Source organism: Tamandua tetradactyla, chromosome 10 (assembly GCF_023851605.1).
Source record: "Tamandua tetradactyla isolate mTamTet1 chromosome 10, mTamTet1.pri, whole genome shotgun sequence".
Lineage (NCBI taxonomy): Eukaryota > Metazoa > Chordata > Mammalia > Pilosa > Myrmecophagidae > Tamandua > Tamandua tetradactyla.
Window position 1 is genome coordinate 6,089,773 of NC_135336.1, and position 24,201 is coordinate 6,113,973.

Sequence of the window (24,201 nt, forward strand, 5' to 3'; positions counted from 1 at the left end):
ACTATATCCCCTGGCAGAGGACAACAGTCAGACTTTTTATTCCTTGGAACACCTTCTGTATACCTTGTGCTGTTCCAGTGCCGAGAGAGAGACAGAGAAAGGACATTGACAATCTCTGTCCCTTAAGAGCCCAATCTGATAGAACACCTGGAGGACCATGCAAGAAAATGTTTGCTCAAGCCAGGTGCACAATTGGAAATCCACACAGGTAGAGGATTCTACATTGAAGAGTCTGGGAAGAGTTCTAGGTCTGCCCTTGGATCGCTGAAGTTAAGGGAGAGAATTAGGAGTTAGATTGGTTTGGGGGTGAGATTCATCATCAATCCAGCCCCTAAAGAAAAATGCCCAAACCTCCCAATAGTTGCAGATAAAAAATGTTCTTTGTGTATGGGGTGGGAAGGGAAGAGAACCACCCTCCGCTTTATAGAGAGGAATGAACGTGGGCCAACAGGAGAAGGCGAGCTCGAGCCCTCTTCTGGGACTGCACAGTGTAGCAGCCCATTTAGCCCAGGAGTCTAATATCACACACCGCTGCCTCTCTTGTATACTGATCAAAGACAAGATCACAGTCTGCGAAGGAGAGGAAGGTGATGGGTACAGTCTGCGAAGGTGATGGGTACAGTCTGTGAAGGAGAGGAAGGAATGTGGGGGCTGTCCGTGCTCTCTTTGGTGGTACTGACTCCTCTTTGCCTAGTGTTCTCTGCAGTAATAGACCTGAATTATTCATAGGAAGCAGTCCCCTCTGGGCTGGGAAGCTCAGAGTTGATGAGTCACTTTAAGGAAAAGCAACTGCCCCTAAGTGATTTGGGCATTTAGAAAACATCAAAGAACTCTCATTCTAACTTTTTCCTGCTCAGATAGGTAAAACTGGGATTAAGGAAGGAACAGTGGATGGCCCATTCCCCAGACTAGAAGTTTAAGACAACACTAGCAGATGTCATTATTCTCAGTAAAGACTTGGATTTGCAGAAGAGTGGTATTAGTTATCAAATCCTCGTATTCAGGATTTAAGAGAAAATTCTTAATCTTCTTTGATTTACCAAAATCTTTTCCTCTGGTTTTGCTACCATTTGGGGCCCTTTCACAATTCAGCACAGGAGAATTCTGGGCAGTCTAGTGACCCTGTCCAGCTATAATCACCTTGGGTTCCGTCCCAAGGGGAGGAATTTTTCTGATGCAAGTGCTGCTCTGCATTCAATTGCTGAAGGCCCACATGGGGAGGAAGCGTGTGTCTATCTGGGCAGTTGGTAAAACACTGGTTTTACATTGCTGGTCTCCTGAGATTTAAGTAGATTCTTCAGGATAAGCTTGGAATGCCTTAATTCTGCTCAGCTGGGGGCTCTTGGGGGTAGTTTCTAAGCAAACTTTGGCACCTTGCCAACCAGTAGAACCTGTTTCTTAGGAGGCATGCTGATGTTTGGTATCAGAAGGTTATGACTGTATTTGGGGTAAGTTTCAGGCCATACAAATTAGATGTGTTTGCTCTGGATCTCCACAGACACCCCCTCCTCTGTACCGCCCCCTGCCCCCCCCACCTCAACACTTTGACTGCATCATAAATCCAAATAGGAGAAGCCCATCTACCACAACAAATCTTTACAGGACAAAGGAGTCATCAAATTTCTTTGTATCATGTGAAAATTTTAAATCAACTGATTGTGGTAGCTGTGATAATCTTATACTGGTCAGAAGGTCTTCTTGGCTGCAATATCTTTTTAAATAACAAATAAGAGCTCAAATTTGTATTTAATTTAATGAGTTACATTTGCCGACAAAATCTTTCCAAACTGGAGGATCAGGGCTGGGGGTGGTGGAGGAACAAATATCAAAGAAGATAGTTGGCTTGGAAGAATTTAGGAACTGTTGACTCTGACTAAATTGAGGGATGTCAGTTATTTCACTGTGCTAGTGAAATGTTAGGATGAGGAGGGAGCTCTTAGGTGAATGAAGAAAAAGTTATAGCTGGGAATTATTTTGGTGTTCTTAGATCAGTTGAAATAAGTATTCAGGGAGTCTCTACTGACTAGCTGATGGTTTAGTCACCTTGGCCCAGAAGTGGTCTGTATTATTTCTGTCCCAGTCCATTGCTGATAACTCATCAAAAGGTCCTCCTAGATGCAGGACATGTGTGTCTTATGTATGCTCATGCAGTTGCTAGAATGCTGGGTAGTCACTTACAGAAACAACTATGTGGCAGAAGGAACACATTTTTGATGAGTCTGTGTCTGTTTCTCAGTTGCTATGACAAATACCATACCATGGGTTGGCTTAAAGAGCAGGAATGTATTGGCTCATGGTTTCAGAGGCTAGAATGCTTGCTTCCTCCTGCAATTGGTAGTGTTCTGGCTGGTGAGCAGTCCTTGGGGGTCTCCTTGCCTTTCTTGTCCCATGGTGATTGCCTCCCTTTTCTCTTCTGTGTTCCACTGACTTTCAGCTTCTGTTCCTCCCTGTTCCAGTTGCTAGCTGCCAGAATGCAACACGCCAAAAATGGATTGGCTTTTAATAAAAGGGGATTTATTTCATTCGTTCTGCAGAGGAAAGGCAGCTAACTTTCAACTGAGGTTCTTTCTTACGTGGGAAGGCACAGGGTGCTCTCTGCTGGCCTTCTCTCCAGGCCTCTGGGTTCCAACAGCTTTCCCCAGGGTGATTTCTTTCTGCATCTCCAATGGCCTGGGCTGAGCTGTGAGTGCTGAGATGAGGTATGCTGAGCTGTTGAGCTGTGCTATGTTGCACTCTCTCATTTAAGCACCAGCCAATTAAGTCAAACATCATTCATTGCAGCAGGCACACCTCCTAGCTGACTGCAGATGTAATGAGCAATGGATGAGGTTCACATACCTCATCTCAGGTTGGCTCATGTCCACAGCAACAGAACTAGGTGCCTTTACCTGGCCAAATTGACAACTGAATCTAACTACCACACTCCGCATGGCTCTCTCTATTATTCATTCTGCTAATAAAGGACTCCAGTAATCAGTGGCCCAACCTCATTCAGTTGGGCCACACCTTAATTTAAAATAGCATCTTCAAGAGGTCCTATTTATAGTGAGTTCACACCCACAGGAGTGTAGACCAAGACCAAGAGCACATGTTTTTTGGGGCAAATAATTCAATCTACCACAGTCAGTTAGCCATCCCTGACATCAGGAAACAGGAAGAGGAGTCATTAGAGCATTAAATGGCAGCTCATGTGGCACAAATTAAGAGTTTAGGCATTCAGAGAATTCTTAGCCCATTATGGCCAAGGGGTTCTGGAGTCCAACTCAGAAGAATTTTGTTTAGCTAAAGTATCCTGTGGGGACAGTAGGGTAAGAAGGTCTCTAGTCTGGGGGGGAAAGTTTGGATCCTAGAGGTAGATGTGGGTGAGGTTGCACCCTGATGGGTTAGGGAGATGCAGATCAAGGCAGTGTAAGGAAGTGCCACCAGAAGGTCAAAGATGCAACCAGCAGCCCTAGTTAGGACCTGATAAAGCAGAGAGAACTTTGCCTGCCAAAGGGTCCTAAGTAGAGAGACATATGTTGGGTGGCACCACCAGCTTCAGAATTAGAGTAACCTGAGTCAAACACTAGCTTGACCATTTATAGTGACTTCTTGAGCAAATGACTTAACTCTCTGGGCCTCAGTTTCCTAATTTACAAAAGAGTATTGTTAATCTCCCACTCCACAGTGGAGGTAAGAATAAAATTAGTTAAAATATTTAAAATGCTAGTACTTAGGAAGTGCTCAATGAATGCACGGTCCTTTCTGACCTGGATTGTTGCAATAGCCTCTTAAAGAGTCTTCCTTCCATATTCTCCCCAACTTACCACCTACCACAGTTGACTCTGGCACCAACCAGATTGATACCTTTCAGATATGTCAGCCAAGTCTTATTCAGAGTGAAGGCCAAAATTCTTACAACAGGCTAAGATCCTACCTGATTTGGCTCCAGATTTTTTGCACTCTGCCTTGGTATACTTCTTATTTAACAAGCTACTTGCCTCAAACACTGACCTTTGGCCTAGTTAATAAGCAGCTGTCCATCCCTAGGGCATAAACCAGTGGCCACCACCCATACCACCCATATGCCCCACCAACAGCTGGCCCCAAGTGAGAAGCTAACCACTCTTACCTCCCTCAGACCCCCAGTCCCTTTCCCTTTTCATGCATGCTTGCTTTAAACTAACCAACCCTTGACTCATGGAAATTACTAACCTCCACCCCTGAACCACGTAAAGGCGCAAAGCCCATGGTTCCCTCTTGCTCTGCTTGTGTACTCTCACCTACTAGTTGAGCCCTCTGAGCCACTAGCACTGCCACTTATGGCACCTTGCTGTCTCTGGGATCTGTGAGAAACAACCTTTTCTCATACATTATGGTCTTAGCTTCCCGTTGTGTCATACTTGACTCCCACCTGCACCCAAATTTAAAATTCAAGTGAACTAATTCACTACATTGTTAACACCTCTCTGACCTCCTCTTACACTATCCTCCTCCTCTCCTACTGGGCCCCTGGCCTCCCTGCTCGTCTTTTATTTTTTGCATAGGCAGGCACCGGGAATCGAACCTACATCTCCAGCATGGCAGGAGAGAACTCTGCCACTGCGCCAGCATTTCCTTCCCTCCCTGCTCTTCTTAAACACTTTAGGCATGTTCCTGCTCAGGACTTCTTCCTGCTGTCCCCTCCAGCTGGAGCCCTTTCCCCTTAAATCTGCATAACTCACTGCCTCCCTCAAATATTTGCTCAAATGTCTTCTTCTCAGTGATAGTTTCTCTATCTCTGACCATTCAGTTTCAAATTGCTCTCTCCTACCACACACACCCTGTTCCTATCCCTTTTCCCTGCTTTAATTTTCTTCATAGCAGTTAACACCTTCCAAAGCAGTATAAATATATGCGTTCTATTTTACTCTTTATTTGTCCTCTCACCAGAATGCAAGCTTTAGGGGTTAAGGGTTTCTGCACTGTTGTATATTGTTGGGGAAATATTAAAAAAAGATAATAAAAAATGAAATCTTCTTCCAACCCCAAAACCTCTCCACAAGATAGAAGAGAAATAAAACAATTTTAATTTTGAATAAGCCTTAAACCAGAATGTGATGCATCACAGGGAGTTCACTAAAGAGATCACAAAGACAGAAAGAAAGCTCACCCTTTTTTATATAGCTAAGCAAATACGATCCATTACCTTCATATTCTCAAGATATTCTCAGAGGTAGGATCAAAGTTAGGCTTCCAATTTTGAGCCATGAAACCCCTCCTGAAGTTATACTCACTTCCCAAGAAACTGGGAGATGTCTTCCTTGATTACATTTCAAAGAAATGACTAACTGCCTTGAGGAAACATTCTGAGTGGTGAAATGTGCAATGTGTTTAACCTTTTAAAAAAAGAGTTACATACATTTCAAAGGAACAGAAACACAAGTTACAAATTTTCTAAGGTAAATGCTGAAAGAAAAAAAATGAAAACAGAGTAGAGAAAGTCTCTCATTTTATACCAAGGAAAATTCTTTGGTTTTAAATTTTTTTAATTTTTTTAATTTGTATTTCCCCTCACAATATCAGTCTGGCTTGCAGTAGGTGTTCTAGAAGCATTTGCTGAATGAATGAGTCTATTATGAGGATTGGTATATGCTGTCCTTAAAGGCTCTGAGAAAGCTTCCAAGTAGAGGATTCCAGGCCTTCGTGTTCATTTCCCTACCCCTGAAATCCCTTGGAAAACTAGGTCTTAGGAATTGAGATCAAGGTCCTCGGAGATATTAAAAAACTGGGAGAAAAACATGTTCTTAAACTACATCTATTCCTGTGTTGTGAACCCATTTAAGGGTAGGACTTTTAGATGAGGTTAGTTCAGTAAAAGGTGTGTCCCATCTCTCTCAGGATGGGTCTTAATGCTATTACTGGAGTCCTTTATAAGCAGAATGGAATGCAGAGAGAAAGGCACGGGGAGCAGTCAAAAGCTGAACATCAGTGGAACCCAGAAGAGAAGAGAGCCCAGGAGAGGCCATGTGTCATGCCATGTGACAGAGGAGCACGGGACTAATGCCACAGCCTTCGGGGAGAAAGCATTGCCTTGATGATGCCTTGATTTGGACTTTTCCTGTTCTCAAAACCATGAGCCATTAAATTCCCACTGTTTCAACCATCCCTTTGCGTGGTATTTACTTGAGCAGCCAAGGAAACTAAAATAGCAGGCAGAGAAGTAGGTTAAAAAACAATGAAGAGGAAAACCCTCAAATAGATTGAGAACATGGCATATTCCGTGGACAGTGAGCTTAGTTTCTTCAACAAATATATGTCATGAAAAAGCAGAAATAAGGGGAGGGTGGGGAACTGTAAAAGATTAAAAGAGATTTGAAGGCAGCATATCATCTGAACAAATGTGCAGACCTAGTTTGCATCTTCATTCAAACATTAGTGTAAAAAACACATTTTTGAGAGAATTGGATAAAATTTGAAAGTGAATTGGGAATGAGGAGATAATGGAAGTCTAGTCATATTAAAATATCTTTATCTGAATGGTAGATATGTATATATACACAAACACACACACACACACACACACACACAGGCTCTGTAGAAAATGATTTGAGGGACAATTTTCTCAATTCTCCCAAAGATGACAAGGGAGGTAACTTAATTCATGACATACAATAGGTACCTTAGGTCATTAGGGTTTAATGGAACCCCCGTTGAGATGAGCTGGTAGGCAGGAAATGATATGAAGTCTGCTATTTGCTTTCAGTTACTGAGGTGGGTGGGTGGGTGGGATGTGTTTATGTCGGGGTGAGAAGCTGCGGAGACAGATAAAACAAGATTGGCAAAATGTTGACAGTCTTTGCAACTGGGTGATGAAAACATGGGGGCCCATTACGTTATTCCCTGCACTTTTTTGTCCCTGTACTTTTTTGTATGGTTGAGTTTTCCATTGTACGAATTTGACTCAATTTTAAAATTCAGTTGGAGGGTGGGCCACGGTGGCTCAGCAGGCAAGAATGCTTGCCTGCCATGCCAGAGGACCTGGGTTCGATTCCCGGTGCCTGCCCATGTAAAATAAAAAAATAAAAACAAAATTCAGTTGGAGATGAGATAATGACGCCTCCTGAGAGGGAGGGAGGCCCGTCTTCTTATTTCCCTGCTTCTCTGCTGGGTGTGGGTCTTGGTGTGGAAGAACGAGGTAGGTGGACCATTGCTTGGATGGAGCGTTCTTCCTCATTATCACCCCTGACTTGAGAAGCGAAGCCATCTCTAGTGTGGTAAGAAGGGGAGATGCTCTTGCTGTGTGTGTTAGATTCAGTTGTCAGTTTGTCCAGGTGAGCATACCTAATCTTGTTGCTGCGGACATAAGTCAATGGTACGTGAACCTCATGTGTTGCCAATTACATCTGCAGTCAGCTAGGAAGCTGTCTGCTGCGATGAGTGACTGGTTTGACTTAATTGGCTGGTGCTTAAATGAGAGAACGCAACGTAGCACAGCCTAAGCAGCTCGGCGTTCCTCATCTCAGCACTCTCAGCTCAGCCCAGGCCTTTGGAGATGCAGAAAGAAGTCACCCTGGGGAATGTTGTTGGAACCCAGGGGCCTGGAGAGAAGACCAGCAGAGACCATCCTGTGCCTTCCAGGTAAGAAAGAACCTCAGTGGAAAGTTAGCTGCCTTTCCTCTGAAGAACCAACAAAATAAATCCCCTTTTATTAAAAGCCAATCTATCTCTGGTGTGTTACATTCCGGCAGCTAGAACGCTGTGTGTCTTGAAGAGGAGACATTATGCAGAAGGGGACAGGATGTGTAGAAAGGCCCTGCTGTGCACCAGGTACCTGTCAAGTAGAAAAGGCAACTGTTTCTACAAATGTGAGTCTGTGGGGAGCAGGGTTGAATGGTGTGGGCTCCATGAATACTGAGTTTAGAGCTCTTCATCTCTGTGTACAGGTGGCCCTGCTCAGGGACTCTGAAGCCGTGGTGAGGACTCAACACTCCCACAAAATTCTTTCCAGGCTTTTAGAAATGTCTGGGATAATTACTCAGGTGTTTCTGAGAACCTCAGAGTATCTTCTCCATTGATGCCTACCTAGCTGGGAAAAGATTTAATCTCTAGTAAGAGACCCTTTCTGCAGCCTGGGCCTGGAATAGTTTGGTTAGGCAGGAAAGAAAGCCCCCTTTATCATCAGGGCTTGGATCTGGATGGGGTCTCCTCCCTCCCCTGCAGATGGGCTTGTCTTCTGATAAACACTTGCAAAGTCAGCTTCTTAGATACTCTGTAAATCTTTCCTGACTTCCTTTCACTGCCTTCTAAGGTTTACTAGCTACATGTGGGTTTCCTGTTGCTTATTGCTTATTCTGACATTTGCTACCCTTTTTAGCAAAATACTGGACTTGTCAAAATGTTTTGATGTAACTTAATATTTTGGTCCCTCCTGGCTCCCAGGCTCTGTCAGTACAGCTCAGTGGCTAAGAGCTGGGACATATGAGTCAGCTGGGACAGGCTACCTGGCTGAGAAAGCTGCTCCCTGCCTCTAGCAATATTATCCATGCTGCCCCAATGAAATGAGCTCTGCAGGCTGAAAAGGCTGGGCAAAGTACTTAGCATATGGTTGCCCAAAGTGATTAAGTCACCACAACCCTGCAAGGTAAACTTTTAAGTATTATTGTCCATACTTTACAGATGAGGAGAGAGGGGTGATAAAAGTTGACTAACTGCCCTAATATAATTGACAAGCAGAAAAGCCAGGATGTAAACCCAGGTTTTTGAGAGAGCCTGAGCTCTTTCTCCTAAGCCAGAGCTTCTCCCTATGGAGAAGCAGGTTTGGTTCTTTTTTTCCCCAATCTCTCACATATCAGCAGTTTGTAAAATACAGCAAAAAGTGAATTATTAGAATAATGAAATGAAAAAAGGGAATTCAAACCTCATTTATTTTCTTATTAGAGTCAACAGACATAAAATTACTCTTTTAATTTACAGCAAAAACTGCTTACACTCAATTTCTGTACTTTTCTAACCCGCCCCTCCCCCCACCATTGGCAGGCACTGAAAATCGAACCCGGGTCTCCAGCATGGCCACCCTTGGGCCTTTTTGAAGCTTTCTCAGACTAGCACCTGTCCACAGCTCTCACCTTGAATAGCATGGTCCTAAAAAGCTACCTGTTTCTCAAAGCATAGACATGACTGCTTGCATCAGAATCGCCTCATGTGCCTGTAAATGCAGACTTCTGAGACCTACCCTGACCCATGCTGCGTCCCTCTACAGGTCTTGTATGGTAGGGTAAATGGTAAAGACAAGGTTTTATTCTTCTGTTCTCCTATTCACTCCACCTTTAAAAAAAATTATGCAGGGCATGCTTTCCTAGAAGCTGTTAGAAACTGCTTTCTGAACTCATTTTAGCACACTTCAGACACGTCCTGAGTGTCAGTAAATGGCAGGCATAGGGGACATGCTCATAAGAAGTAGAAAGTGAGTGTGCAAAGCACATAAAATAGGGGGAGTTCAATTTTAGAGATGAGGGAGATGAGGAGGAACCAGCAAAAGAGACCAATGAGAAGAAGTAACCCAGTAAGGCAGGAGAAAAATGAGGGTAGTGTATGGTTTTGGAAGCCAAGAGAAGGCTATGTATTGAGGAGGAGGAAGGGGCCCTGTGAAATGCTGCTGATGGGCTGGATGGGGTGGAGACTGAGTAGTGACATTTGATTAGCAGCAGGGACCTCATGAAGATCTGTTGGTCAGAAGGAGAGATGCCTAAGGAATGTCGGCCCCTTCTAATACTGGTGTTGAGGGTATTATAGGCTCTGATGGAAAGATGTTTTACTATCATAGAGAAGAGACAGAGGAAGGTCAGCTTCATTTGTGGGCGTTGGTTGCCCATAACCAGCAGGTCTCAGTCTGTGGCCGACATATGGAGATGTTCTACACAGAACACCCCTCTCATGCATTTGGGTGCTGTAATGAAGGAACCCCGCTCCCTCCCAGGGACACATATACCACTGGGATGTGAGCTGGATGTCATAAACATGCCCATTAGAACTAGGCTGTCTCCAGTGGATATTTATATATCCTCAGATAGCAGCAGAAGGCAGTCCCCTTATCTACTATGGAAACTGGTTTTTTTTTTCTTCCATGGGCAGGCTCTGGGAATTGAACCTTGGTCTCCGGCATGGCAGGCAAGAATTCTGCCACTGAGCCACCATCGGACTGCCTGGGATTGGCTTTTTAAAAAAGATATTTTATTGAGAAATCTTCACATACACACAGTCCATTCATAGTAAACAATCAGTGGCTCACAATATCATCATATAGTTGTGTATTCATCACTGTGCTGGTTTGAAATGATGTATGTACCCTAGAAAAGCCATGTTTTAATCAAAATCCCATTTCATAATGGCAGAATAACCTGTATTCAATACTGTATGTTTGATCTGTAATTAGATCATCTCCCTGGAGATGTAACCCAATCAAGAGCGGGTGTTAAGCTGGATTAGGGGAGATGTGTCTCCATCCATTTGAGTGGGTCTTGATTGGTTTACTGGAGTCCTATAAAAGAGGAAACATTTTGGAGAAGGGAAATTCTGAGAGAGCAGAACGACCTAGCCACAAGAAGCAGAGAGTCCATTAGCTAGCGACCTTCAGAAATGAAGAAGGAAAATGCCTCCTGGGGAGCTTCATGAGAGGAAGCCAGGAGAGAAAGCTAGCAGATGACGCTGTGTTTGCCATGTGCCCTTCCCAATGAGAGAGAAATCCTGAACTTCACTGACCTTCTTGAACCAAGGTATCTTTCCCTGGATGCCTTTGATTGGACATTTCTATAGACTTGTTTTAATTGGGACATTTTCTCAGCCTTAGAACTGTAAACTAGCAACTTATTAAATCCCCCTTTTTAAAAGCCATTCAGTTTCTGGTATATTACATTCCAGCAGCTAGCAAACTAGAACAATCACCATGTTCATTTTTAGAACTTTTACATCACTCCAGAAAAATAGATAAAAAGAAGAAAAACTCATGCATCCCATACCCCTTACCCCTCCCTCTCACTGATCACTAGTATTTCAATCTATCCATTTTATTTTTTACCCTTATCCACCCTATTATTTATTTAATTTTTATCTTTGCTTTTTACTCATCTGTCCATACCCTGGATAGAAGAAGCATCAGACATGAAGTCTTCACAATCACATGGTCATATTGTAATAGCTATATAGTTATACGATTTGTCTTCAAGAATCAAGGCTACTGGAACACAGTTCAACAAGCGATTCCCCCTAGCCATTGTAAGAATTTGAGAATCCGAGAGTTTTGCCACGCAAAGGAGGACTCCAAGAGACGTTCTCTCATGCAACATGCAAGGGGTTTATTTTCCACACATGTGTGGGGCTCCCTGAACACGCAGGAACAGAGAGACCCGAACCTAAGTTTGCAAAAGCTTTTTAAAGGGTAAGATGAGGGGGGTGGGGGTTGAGCATGGGTCACAGGTGCTGTTTTGCAAAAAAGCAGATAAGAACAGTTTTACAATAAGCATTTCTTAACAGTTTTACTACAAGTAACCTTGGCGCCAGGATTGTTTATCTTCAGCCTAATGGGGCCCATAATTCTTTTCTTTATAATTTTTAACTCACACCAAATGCATAGCCATGAATATAAAATGACACAAATGCTTTTGCTGGATATTTCAGAAGCTAAAATATATGTAAATAGCTAAATTAAGCAGGAAAAATTAGCTACTGTTAAGCTTTATAAAATTCCCTTTTACACCATAAACTAAAAAGGAATATCTATATTATGCATAAGAATAACCTCCAGGATAACCTCTCGACTCTGTTTGAAATCTCTCAGCCACTGAAACTTTATTTTGTCTCATTTCTCTCTTCCCACTTTTGGTCAAAAAGTCTTTCTCAACCCCATGCTGCTAGGTCTTTGCTTATCCCAGGAGTCCTGTCCCATTTGCCAGGGAGATTTACACCCCTGGGGGTCATGTCCCACACAGTGTTCACCTGCTGAGTGAGTTCATCTGCCGAGTTGGTTTAAAGAGAAAGGCCACATCTGAGTAACAAAAGAGTTTCTCTGGGGCTGACTCTCAGTCATAATTATAAGTTGGCTTAGCCTATCCTTTGCAGTAAAAAGTTTCATAGGGGCAAACCCCAAGATCAAGGTCTCAGTCTATTGAACTGATTGTCCCCACTGCTTGTGAGAATAACAGGGATTCCCTAGAGGGGAAGTTTACTATTTCCTCCTTTTTCCCCAGTCCCCAAAGGGAACTTGGCAAATACTTTTTTATTCTCTGCCCAGATTACTCTGAGATATATCGGGGCATCATATTACCCTGTACAAACCAACAAGAGCTCACACCCTATTCAAGATTCCATGTAATTATGGTGTTTAAATAAACTGAACAAACAAGTTAAATTAGATAATGTCTACCCCAAATATAAATATTGCACCAAATAAACATCTCTCCTTTTGGTCTCATACAGAAGTTGAAGTTTTAAAATATGGACCATATCATCCTTTACCTTGTATTCTGATTGACCTTAATCCTATCCAGATCAGCTTTGTTCATATCTCTAGTTGAAGTCTGATCACTTTTTTTTTTTTTTTAACTTTTTTAACAGTTGCTGTATGGGGTAATGTTGACTTTCATAGCTTCAGTGCTCTAACTCAGAGTCTCAGTGTTATATAAATACCCGAACAGGTTATACAAAAATAGTTCAGAGTCTCAGAATTTGGAAATAACAGTTACAACTCCTGAATATGTGTCTGTTGTAAGAGCTTAGAATCTAGGACCCTTTACAGTAGGTTCCAATCTGATAACCCATGTTCTCGACTTCAGTTCTCTAAGTTTGTATATTATAGTTAGTTCATATGATGAGGCATAATAATATATGTCTTTTTGTTTCTGCCATCTCATTTAACATAGAGCCCTTAAGGTTCATTCACCTAGTTGTATGCCTCACAACTTCATTCCTTCATGCAGCTGCTCAGTAGTCCTTTGTATGTATACACCACAGTTCCCCCTTCCATCTCTCAGTTGTTGTATCTTAGGCCACCACCATCCCTTATGAGTCATGAACACTGCCTCCATAAACACCAGTGTGCAAGTGTCCACTTGTGCTCCTGATCTCAGTTCATCCAGGTATATACCTAGCAATGGGGTTGTAGAATCATATGGCAACCCCCACCCCTACCCCCACCCCCAGGCTCCTGTGGAACCACCATACTGCCCTCCAAGAGGCTGCACCTCTCAGCTTTGCTACCAACAGTGAACAGTTACATCTCTTTCTCCACATTTTCTCTAGCACTTGTTTCTCTCTGTCCATTTTAAACTGTTTTGTTCTCATATCATACAATGCAACCTAAGTAAAGAGCCATGCCTTTGCCACCATAATCTATATGAAGACATTTGCTTTTCTCCCACAAAGAATCCGTACCTATGGGACTGTACTTCATCCCACCAGGCTGACATACCAACTCCTGAGCATGGGTTGTATTTGTGGTCCCAGGGAAAGATGGCAGCCACGCTAGGACTGCCCCTACCACGAGGTCTTTGGCCACTTTGTCAAGTGCAGTTTCAGGGAAATGAGGGAGGCCTGACTGGAATGAGTCAAAGTGAAAAAAGGGAAGGGGGAAATTGGAAATGGTCCCTGTAGATAGTTCTTTTCAAGGAATTTTACTCTAAAGGAAAGGGAAAGAGGATAGGTGCTAGAATGTGAAATGAATGTAGTGGTTTTTGAGGGAGGAGAAGGGAGAATGGAATTTATTTAGAACTCATGCAATGGATTAATACATTTCATTTGTAAAGTCACATATCTTTTTCAATTAATTCCTTTAATAAAACAGAAACAGTTATCTACCATAACCCTTTTCTTCAAACTCTCACCACTCTCAAACAATATCATTGTCCAAGAGGAAAATACTCTGCAAATCATGCTTTGTGTCTGTCTTGGTTTGCCAGGGTTGATGAGACAGATGCCACACAGGTTGGCTTTAACAACACAAATTTGTTGTCTCTCAGTTTTGAAGGCTGGAAAGTCCAAAATCAAGATGATGGCAGGATGAGGCTTTCTCTGAAGTCTCTAATGTTCTGGTGGTGATTTACTGGCCGTCAGTCTCTGCTCTATCACCTGGTGATTTATCTCTCCTCCTGTGGTTTCTACTTCTTTGTCCAAATTTCCTTTGCTTTTAGGACTTTAGTCATTCCTTTAATGACCAATAGGTCCACTTGATTCTGTTTGGCTTCATCTTAAAAGGATCTTGAAAGATCCCATTTACTAATGAGCTCACACCTACACGTTTTATGTTTAGAACTTTGAATGTGTCTTTGTGGGGAGTGTTATTCAATCTACCAGAGCTCCTTAAATAGCTTAATTTGAATACATTTGAAAAATGTCATTGAACTTATTCATATTTGCTTGTCTAGTTTTTTTTGGCCAAAGTATTTTATAGTACATTTCATCCATAACTATTTCATGTGTATAAAACTTTTTTTTACATAATCACAATTCTGCTACCACATAATCACAATTCTGCTACCACACCTAAAAAATAAACATTTTCTTAGTATCATACAATACTCAATGTATTTTCATATATCTCCATTTGTGCCAAAGGTATTTTATTCAAACCACAATTCAAGTAACATCTAAATATTGTGAATATTTATGTCTGTAAAGTCACTTGTTTTTCATGCCCATTGATTTGTTGATGAAACCAGTTCAATTGCCTTGTAGAATATTCTACCTTCTGGAGTTTGTCTAATAACTTCTTCATGATGTCATTTAACTTGTTTTTCCTTCTACTGTATTTCATAAAAAACTGGAACTACATATAAAACCTTGGTCATACTCAGATTAAACATTTTGGGCAAGAATTTTTAATAGGTGGTGCTGTATGATTCATATAGCCTCATATCAGAGTACATATACTGTCTAGATGTCCCACTATTAGTGATGCTAAGACTGATCAATTTCAGTGGGTGGCCACTTCATCCATGAGAGGTATTTTGTTTTATTTTTTAAGATGGGAGAAATAACTGCATGTCTGTATTGGAATGATCTTTGAGAGGGGTACACTGTTATGCAAAAGGAAAGGAGGGAGAGTTTCTGGAACAATGTACTTAAATAGACAAAAGGATGTGGTATCTTGTGGATAAGTGTTAGACATTGAAAGTGTTGGGCACAGTCAGTTCATCTATAGTAACAGGGGAATTTATGTGCATAAATACAGATAAGATGGATATTTGTGTAGGGGGTCTTAAGGAAGTTCTATTCTGGTGGCTTCTTTTTTCTCTATGAATAAGTAGCAGGTTCATTAGTGTAAAGTAAGGATGGGGATAGTTTTCAAGAGAAAAGGAAGTAAGAAATATATAGGCATGTGGAAGGTAAAAATAGACTTGGGAAAGATGATATAATTGCTGGGAAACATTAAGGACCTGTTTTCAGTTAATGATCATGAATTTGATAGGAGATCACTGCATGTGATTGTATGTTTTTTTCCTTAGTCATGTTCATCTGCATAGTTGCAGGGTGGGGTGAGAAGAGAGTTGAATTTCACCAGGGTTGAGGTTTAATCAACCATGTGTGATGAAATGAGAGGGGCCAAGAGACTCACTTTAATGACTGACCATGGAATTTAAGCTGGACAGAAAGGGAAGTGAGAAACAGTGGAAACTGATAGAATGAACCATAGAAGTTTATTGAAATTGGGTACTAATTGAAGCAAGCTGCAAAGATAGAGTGGTGACCCGAGAGGCGATACTTGAAATTAAGATTATAGAGGGAGTATAATTTTTGGAAATTAAAAAGATCAGAGATGGGACCAATGTGAGTGGCTGAGCCCACAATCATTGGCATAGAGGAGAGCAAATCAGGGTACTAGAATGACCCTATGTAGATTTTAATATCAGCAGAAGTTACGACAAAGTGCATAAGTTTTTCTTATGACAAGGAAACACAGTGAGCCAGCAGCTAAAATATTCAAAGAATGAAGAGGAGTGTACCGGGTGGAGGAGAAGATGAGATCGCAATAAGGCGGGGTAGTGGTAGTGTAACCTGCAAAGGTTGCTGTGAGGAGGAAATGAGTTGTTGCAGGTTAAGTTCTTAGCACTGTCACTGTCAGGTAGCATGTGCTCAGCAAGTGTTAAATGTTCTCAATTTGAGTCAACTTGGATCCAGAGAGCTATACTTAAACCACTGAATCTATTTTTATGAGGAAGTTGATTTAAATTCATTTTAAGACCCTGCTAAGAGACTTAGTTGCTCATACAGCCATGTGCTACCTGGGGAGGTGGTGAATTTCCTGACCTTGTGGTACAAAGAGACAAATGCACAGCTGCAAAGCTGGTGCTGCAAAGGGGATTGTAGCAGTTGAAGATGTTGGGTGAGTGAATGGGTAGGATTGATTCTAGCAATTGAAGTCCTGGGGAGGTTGAGAAGTGGTGTCCAAGTTAGTTTAATGAACATGATTGAGCACTTCCTGGATAGGGACCAGGGCCGGGCTGAATGTTGGGAACCAGAGAAAGTCTTGAAGGAACTCTCATTCTGGTTAGGACAGACCTGTGAACATAAATATCAAGTATTTTAATGAGGGCCAAAACAGGTTCAGCAGACTCACATCGATCATCTCAAAGTCAGGGGCATTGGAGCTGGTGTTGGAGGCTGAGTGTGTGGGGCCCCTCATGGAACATCGGAAAGGACATTCCATACAGAAGGAACCTTAAGTACAAAGCTACAAAAGCACGAAAGAACATGGGGCATTTGGAGTGTCACTTGAATTACTCTGAGCAATTGCTTACGTATCCCAAGACACAGTTTCCTCATTTGCAAAATGGAGTTATTAATAGTATCCACAGAGTAGGGGATGGTGAGGAGAGAAAGAAGTGATGCACATAATACTTGTCATGGGTGCTATTGCCATCCTTTTCGGTGTATTATTTTATTGGATTCTTTAAATAACCCTGTGAAACATGATCTCTGTTATTCCCATTTTATGGGTAAAGAAGCTGAGCCATAGGGGGTTAAGTAACTTGCCCAAATCATGGAACTAGTGAGAGACAGTTTGGATTCTTGCCCAGAACACTCTGATTTCAGAGCTCTCTTAATCACTAAATTATTGTAAGGGCTTAGCACATAGCTAATACTAAACAAATGGTAGCTATCACTGGCATGCTTGCCTGAAGTTTCTTCTCAGGCAGAGAATGGGGGATACTGTTGTCACTTCTGCAACTAGTTGAAGGTCACCACTGCTGCTACCTCATCAGTAATAGTGACTATTTTTGAATGGCCCTCATTACCTTCCAGAGATCTAGATCGATAGTGTACCATTTCTTGCTCTCTACTTTGTTCTCTTGTACAAATCAAGAGTGGAGAGCAGATATTTATCTTCTTGGAGGGCAGGTCATTCAGAGCAGATGGAGTTGACATGCAGAAGGAAGAGGGGGAGACTGGGCTTGCTGCAGTGTCCTGATGTCACTGGGCTATACCCAAAAGTCTTATGCTGCAGCAGCTCATGCTCTGGGGATGGCAGTGAAGCAGCATTGACATGCTAGAGATGGCATCCAAGGGTCAGGTAACTACCTACAGTGCTCACTGCGAGGGTGCTAGAAAAGCTCTTTTAAAAAAAAAAATTTTTTTTTATTAATTTTTACATTAAAAAATTACAACAAAGAAACACAAACATTCTTAATATACAATCATTCCATTCTACATATATAATCAGTAATTCACAATATCATCAAGTAGTTGCGTAGTCATCTTCATGATAATTTCTTAGAGCATTTGCATCAATTCAGAAAAAGAAATAAAATGAAAACAGAGAAAAAAAATACATACTATACCCCTTACCCATCCTTTTCATTGATCACTAGCATTTCAAACTAAATTTATTTGAACATTTGTTTCCCTATTATTTATTTTTATTCCATATGTTCTACTCATTTGTTGACAAGTAGATAAAAGGAGCATCAGACACAAGGTTTTCACAATCACACAGTCACATTGTGAAAGCTATATCATTATACAATCATCATCAAGAAACATGGCTACTAGAACACAGCTCTACATTTTCAGGCAGTTCCCTCCAGCCTCTCCATTACATCTTGGATAACAAGATGATATCTACTTAATGCATAAGAATAACCTCCCGGATAACCTCTCAACTCTGTTTGGAATCTCTCAGTCATTGACACTTTGTCTCATTTCACTCTTCCCCCTTTTGGTCGAGAAGGTTTTCTCAATCCCTAGATGGTGGGTCCCAGCTCATTCTAGAGTTTTTCTCAATCCCTTGATGCTGAATCTCAGCTCATTCTAGGATTTCTGTCCCACATTACCAGGAAGGTCCACACCCCTGGGAGTCATGCCCCATGTAGACAGGGGGAGGGCGGTGAGTTTGCTTGTTGTATTGGTTGGAGAAAAAGGCCATATCTGAGCAACAAAAGAGGTTCTCTTGCAGGTGACTCTTAGGCCTAATTTTAAGTAGGCTTGACCTATCCTTTGTGGGATTAAGTTTCATATGAACAAAGCCCAAGACTGGGGGCTCAGCCTATAGCTTTGGTTGTCTACACTGCTTGTGAGAATATCAAGGATTCAACTTGGGGAGATTGAATTTTTCCCTGTTCTCACCATTCCCTGAAGGGGACTTTGCAAATTCTTTTCCACTCACTCATCAAATCACTCTGGTATTCATCGGGGCATCACTCTGGACAAACCAACATAATCTCATGTTGTACCCAAGGTTCTGTGTACTTGTGTTGTTCAACCAACTATCTACATAAATTATATTAGGAAATGCACTAGTCAAAATATAAATTTTGTACCAAATAAACAGTTTTTGCTTTAGTCTCACACATAAGTTGAAATTTTAAAATATTAATTACCATCTATTTTCAGCACCCTGCAGTAATGACATTCCTTTGTTCTTCCTCATGCAAAAACATTTTTTAAATTTGTACATTTAGTCACTATCATTGCACACTCTAGGCATTCCTAGATTATACCATCTCAATCTTTATCGTCTATCTTTCTTTGTGATTTCATTTATGCCCCTAGCCCTCTCTCCCTCTATCAGTCTCACATTCAGCTTCATTCAGTGTTTTAACATAATTGTATTACAGTTAGGTAGTATTGTGCTGTCCATATCTAAATTTTTATATTCAGTCCTGTTGCACAATCTGTATCCCTTCAGCTCCAGTTACCCAATATCTTACCTGTTTCTATCTCCTGATGGTCTCCTGTTACCAACAAAATATTCCAAGTTTATTAATTAATATCAGTTCATATCAGTATTTGTCCTTTTGTTTTTGGTTAATCTCACTCAGCATAATGTCCTTAAGGTCCATCCATGTTGTTACATACTTCATAACTTTATTCTGTCTTACAGCTGCATAATATTCCATTGTATGTATATGCCACAGTTTGTTTAGCCACCTGTCTGTTGATGGACATTTTGGTTGTTTCCATTTCTTGTTAATTGTTAATAATGTTGCTATAAACATTGGAGTGCAATGTCCGTTTGTGTCCTTGCCCTCATGTCCTTTGAGTAGAGACAGCATATAGATAGGTCCTGTTTTTTAATCCATTCTGCCAGTCTATGTCTTTTGATTGGGGAGTTTAATCCATTGACATTTAGTGTTATTACTGCATGGGTAGTACTTTCTTCTACCATTTTGCCTTTTGGATTTTATATGTCATATCTAATTATCCTTCTCATAGTCTTCCTTTCTACACTCTTCTCCACACCTCTCTCTTCTGTCTTTTCATATCTCTCCTAGTGCTCCCTTTAGTATTTCTTGCAGAGTTGGTCTCTTGGTCACAAATTCTTGCAGTGATTTTTTGTCTGAAAATGTTTTAATTTCTCCCTCATTTTTTGAAGGACAATTTTGCTGGATATAGAATTCTTGGTTGGCAGTTTTTCTCTTTTAATAATTTAAATATGTCTTCCCACTGTCTTCTTTCCTCCATGAATTCTGCTAAGAAATCTATGCATAGTCTTATTGGCCTTCCCTTGTATGTGATGGATTGATTTTCTCTTGCTGCTTTCAAGATTCTCTCTTTCTCTTTGACCTCTGACATTCTGATTAGTGTCTTGGAGTACATCTATTTGGATCTATTCTCTTTGGAGCATGCTGCACTTCTTGGATCTGTAATTTTAAGTCTTTCGTAAGAGTTGGGAAATTTTCAGTGATAATTTCCTCCATTAGTTTTTCTCCTCCTTTTCCCTTCTCTTCCCCTTCTGGGACACCCACAACATGTATATTCGTGGGCTTCATACTGTCACTCAATTCCCTGAGTCCCTGCTCATATTTTTCCATTATTTCCCTATATTTTCTTTTTCTTGTCAGATTTCAGATGTTCTGTCCTCCAGTTCACTAACCTTATGTTCTGCCTCTTGAAATCTACCATTGTAGGTTTTCATTGTTTTTTTCATCTCTTCTACCATGACTTTCATTCCCATAAGTTCTGTGATTTGTTTTTTCAGACTTTGATTTCTTCTTTTTGTTCATTCCTTGCCTTCTTTATATCCTCCCTCAATTCATTGATTTGTTTTTTGATGAGGTTTTCCATGTCTGTTCGTATATTCTGAATTAATTGTTTCAGCTCTTGTATCTCATTTGAATTGTTGGTTTGTTCCTTTGACTGGGCCATATCTTCAATTTTCCTGGTGTGATTTATTATTTTTTGCTGGCATCTAGGCATTTAATTACCTTAATTAGTTTATTCTGGAGATTGCTTGCACTTCTTTTACCTAGGGTTTTCTCGCGGGATGAATTTGTTGTCTATCTTTTCTTTGACATTCTGTTCAGCTTTTTCTGAACCTTTGGCTGATGTTTGTTTGACAGAGGAGAATTTTTCGGTTCTTGTTTTCTTGTTTCTTGCCCTGCTTGTATGGTACCTCCTCCCACCCCCTTAGGAGGTTCTACATAGGTATTATAGACCACAGCTGGATTTTCCCAGACCAAACTGGCGTCCTATTAGTAGGAAAGAATCACCTGTGTCGGTTTTCCCGGAGGGTGAGACCAGCAGGTTGAAAGACTTTCCTGTGAAGTCTCTGGACTCTGTTTTTCTTATCCTGCCCAGTATGTGGCACTTGTCTGCCTGCAGGTCCCACCAGCATAAGATGATACAGCACCTTTAACTTTGGCAGACTCTCCCTGCTGGGGACGTGGTGAAGATGGAAGAGAGGTTGTAGGCTGGTTTTAATGGCTTCAAATTACCAAGCCCTGGTGTCTGAATTCCTTGAGGGAGGGATTCCACCTAAGTTGGGCTTCACCCCTCCCCTGCATAGGGTCCAGACAAGCCCTCAAATGAGCTTGTTTCTGCCTATGCCTGGGGCAGTTGCAGCCTGAGAAGCCCTGCTGCTGTATCCAAAGGCAGTCAAGCCTCTGTAGATACACAGCCACAAAAACCTCTGTTTCTTTCTTTTTTTCTTTTTCCAGCCACCCTGCCCCCTTGGCACTGGGGCAAAAATGAGCAACCTCTGCTTTGACCAGGTTCACCTGAGCTGGGAGCCTATTTTTAGTAGTCAGAACTTGTTAATTAGTTCCACAATTGGCATTTGATTGGGCTCAGTCCCTGCTGCTGGTAAAGTCTCTTTCCTTTCCCCTCTGAGAAGCAGCCTATGGGGGAGGGGCACCAGCCGCCACAGCTTGGGGAGCTCACGGTTCTGGGGATGCTTGCAGCTGGTCTAGCTGGTCCAGATTGGGGTACCCTGTGTGTCTGATCACTGACGTGGCCCCAGGAGCTGTTCTATATTCTTTCTGGTTATTTAGTAGTTGTTCTGGAGGATGGACTAAAATGCACACATTGTTAAGCCACCATCTTGGCCCGGAAATCCTCTAAGAAAGCCCTTTTCATCAACTATCTTTCCCAATGATGCCTGAAGTATAGAATTCGTAGAGCTGACAACCCTCCCACCATTCATTCATTCAAGAATAGTAATTGAATGGTCAGTATGTGCCAGTCCCTCATCTAGGCACTAACAGGAGGTAGAGGCTAACAGCACTGACAGCTCCTCTCATTTTTGTCCTGCCTGGTTGGCTGCCTGCTGGTCATGAGAAACTAGGGTTCTCTCCATCTGGTCTCTAGACCTCCCATGCAGGATTTCCTCCTGGCTCATGGGGCAAAGCCAGTTTATGGCCACTATAGCTTCCTCTTGGTTTTGTTAATGCTAGCCTAATATTGTATATCAACTGATACACAAAGTTCAAGTGCATTTTCAGTTTGGTCCCTTACCAGGTTTTTTTTTTTTTTGCCTTAATTACTAAACTAGTTTTGCCTTAATTGCTAAACTAACACAATAAGATTAATAAAGGAAGACAAACTGAAAGGCAAGAATGATCTTATCAGTTTGCTCATCACCCATTTCCAGATCTGAACCATGTATAATTTTTTCTAGGTACTTGGACACGTATAACTTTTAGTCACAGTTATGTGTACACAGAGAACATTTTCTTCTTTGTTTTTATCATTATAATATTCTAAACATTTTCCTTTCTATTGCTACATAAATTCATGTGCAATTATATATATATAAATATTCTATCAAGTGAATGCACCATAGTTTATTTTCCTATTGCTGGAAGCTTAGTTGTTAACAGCGTTTCATCAATAAAATTATTTTGAAATTATAAACTTTTCTTTTACACATATGTATTATTTTATAAAATTCATATTCTTTATCTCATTAATCCCCTTTCAATCTTTACCACAACCATGTAAAGTAGAGAATTGTTTTTCATTTAAGGAAATGAAGTAAATAATCTTTTTCTGCCTTTGAATTAATTAGTCAGTATTTTTTTCTAGTAATACAGTGACTTGGTTATTAGTTATGAGCTCTTAAATCTATGACCCAATTACTTTACTTTCTAAAAAGATTAAATTAATTTATACTGCTCTCTTGAATATATTCCAGTTTCATCACAATCTGTGCCACCAGGAGTATTATCATTTTGAAAACTACTGGCTAATGTAAATCCTATAAACTAGTGTCTTAGTATTCCATTTGCTCATTTTGGGTTTCCCTCAAGGTTAATCCTAATTTCATATGCTTGCTAATTGTGTTTTCTATCTTTGATTTATCTGTTCATGTTGATTGCCTGTTTATTTCAGCTTTTACTCTATTAACCCTTCATCTTACCTTGACTTTTGTTTTCCTTTTTATTATAGTTGCAGTATTTTTCATTATATGAAGTTGGAATTTTCATACAACTGAATTTATTAGTCTTTCCCTTTATTTTTTCTACAGTGTATCAAACAGAAGAAAGACACGACAAATGCAGAATTCTATATTTAGCATTCTAAAATTTATTTTTATATTTTCTCAAAGTCTAGAATATTCTTTGGAATATACCAAAAATTGAAAACACCCATGACTCCACTGTCCAAAGTATAATTTTCCCCTAGTTTTTTCTCTCCCATGTACATTTTTTAAAATGTATTTTTTTCTGAATGTGGGTAGTATGTGATGAACTTTTGCACCCTATTTTGTTTTCAGTTAATGTTATATTGATTGGACATTCATATGTCATTAAATATTCTTTGAAAATAAATAATTCTTTTGAAAATCTGTCTTATTTTGGGATGGACCTAACTTCAGCCCCAATTTGCTCTCTTATTTAATTATCCCAAGACCGTTGATTAGATTACCATTTCTTCCCAGATTGGGCCATAGTGCCTGCTTTTTAACTTTCTTACACAGCATTGGTCTATTTCTAGGCTCCCGGTGCTGTTCAAGGATCCATGACACAGCACCTGTAAAAGAAGCTCTTGTCTGTTTCTTTTTCTCCAGGCTTCCTGGGATTGAGCCATAACCCAGGCTAGGGCCAATGCTAGCAACCAGCAGAAATGTGTCCCTGTTCATCTTGTTAATGTTTAACCCTTTTATTTCCCCCATTTGCAGATGGTTTTTGATTGCATTAAGGAAAATGAGCTTTAGCCTTCAGACTCATTATCCCTCCCATGGAGAATAGCAGCAGTTTCTGAGGACCTGGAGGGCCTGCAGGTACCAGCAGCAGGTAAGGAGGACCCAGAGGCATGGGCTATGGAGGATCAAAGGGCTCCACTCCTATAAGAGATGGTGTAGTGGAGCAAGGTGACACAGGTTCTCAATGTCTGGCTATAGCTTTGCTGTTTGCTTCATGTACCATTATTATTATATTATTATTATTTTCAGTCCTCTTTAGCCTCTGAAACACTGAGGAGCGGAAAGGTCAATTGTCCATTTCTATAAGCTATATATAAAAGATCTGAAGT

General features: G+C 40.9%; 1 protein-coding gene across 5 annotated transcripts in view; it reads left to right on the forward strand.

The window, feature by feature from the left end:
* ST6GAL1 (ST6 beta-galactoside alpha-2,6-sialyltransferase 1) overlaps positions 1-24,201 on the forward strand; it is a 152,924-nt gene that overhangs the window by 91,768 nt on the left and 36,955 nt on the right. For 4 of the 5 annotated variants that reach the window (XM_077117846.1, XM_077117850.1, XM_077117847.1 and 1 more), the window contains one exon: positions 23,849-23,963. The gene's annotated coding sequence lies outside the window, so the exon portion shown is untranslated. Of the gene's footprint in view, positions 1-23,848; positions 23,964-24,201 lie in introns of those variants that run through there. The other variant, XM_077117851.1, reaches the window with a different exon arrangement.